Source organism: Macaca thibetana, chromosome 2 (genome assembly GCF_024542745.1).
Source record: "Macaca thibetana thibetana isolate TM-01 chromosome 2, ASM2454274v1, whole genome shotgun sequence".
Classification (NCBI taxonomy): Eukaryota; Metazoa; Chordata; class Mammalia; order Primates; family Cercopithecidae; genus Macaca; species Macaca thibetana.
This window is the reverse complement of record NC_065579.1, coordinates 79,557,826-79,559,496: the sequence shown is the minus strand read 5'-3', so window position 1 is coordinate 79,559,496 and position 1,671 is coordinate 79,557,826.

Below are 1,671 nucleotides of genomic sequence, written 5' to 3'. Positions count from 1 at the left end.
TAGACCTCCTTTTAAAAACCTAAGGCTGTGTGTCTACAAGTCTTTTGCTCTCTTAGCTCTGCACTCAAGTTAATCACCCTGTTGGTTATAAATTAGCATGGAACAGTTACACTAAAGCCATTTTATGTTATTTTATTATATATTATATGGTTAAATTAGCTACATAGTTTCAGAGAAAAAAAAACAAGGGATTTTGATACATGCAAGATATAAGAGTTAGGTATGTGCACTCATTTATGCTTTCATATAAAAATCATTTTGAAGACTGTGTCAGCCATGATCTGTATGGACACACCCCCATACCCACCTCCTATATCCTCTCTCATAATGTTAGAGCTGGGAACATGCATGCACATTCCACAGACCCTTGTGCCAGCTGGATCCCAGTTGGATCTGCCAATGAGAGGCACTTATAAGGATTAAAAGGTAAAAACATGTGGAAGCTGTTTCATTTTGTTTTTCGTGCTTCTAGTAGGGGAGTCTGAGGGAGCAGAGACTCCCAAGCTTCTGATCTACGCTGTGGCAGTTGTTTAAGTCTGGCATGAAGTGGTTACACCAACAGCAGCAACAGTTTCCAGGAGTGTCAGTAGAATGTTAGCTCCTGGGTTATCATAGATTTCTTCCTTCATGCTTCTCCAGCGCTAAGCTCAGTAGTGGTTTCCTGCAGTTACTGTCTCTGAAAAACAGCACTTTTACGTTTTCATTACTCTGGATATTTAATAAATTCCTAATCATTTTCCTGTTTTAAAATCCCTTTTGCTTGAAACAGATATAATGACTAGTGTAATGCAGGGGAGAAAAGATGGTGGCATTGAGTAGGATGGCAGCAGTGGTGATGGAGAAATGTGCAGAGTTGAGCTGTATTTTGTGGCAAGCCAACATGATGATGGATTGGATGTAAGCAGAGAGGTAAAGAGAAGAATCACAGATTATTTTTATTTCGTGATTTGAGAATCTGGTGTATTTACCGAGATAGAGAAGAACCGAAGAGAAAAAAATTGGATAATAAATGTAACCGCATTGAAATTACAACTATGAGCATTTAGAATGTCAGAAAAATGCCTTATGGAAGCAGCTTTTATAAGATTAGCAGAGTTGAAGAAAAAGACAAGAAAGAGACCATGCTTATAAAATTTTAAAAGGCAGACTAGATTAGTGGCTGTAAGTGTGGGCTCCAGAATCAGACCACTTTATTAGGATTTTATGTTACTTTGAGAGTTTTATTTTTAATTCACAAATATAATAAGAATTACATAAACACACATGTGCCTACCACCTAAATTGACAAGGGAGGATGAAAAGAAATAAGAACAATAATCTAATCTACCACCTACTGTTTTATTGTATTTGCTTCAACTCCTTTTTATATATACAAGAAATAAAGCATTACAGTTAAAGCTGTCCTCTGTATCATATCCTTAGCACTTGTTTCCCTCCTACTATCGTGAATTAAACAAGGTGTTTATTTTTTCAGTCTGGATTTTAATATTTTGAATACATATATACACATCCATAAGTAATACACAACTTTATGTGTTGTTTTAATTTTACCTCCTTTGTGTGTGTCTACATACATACAAGGTATATATATATTTCTCCAGATTTTTAAAAAGTTTTTTATAGCTATGTAGTTGTGTGTATATAGTAATATAATAACTATCACAAGTTGTT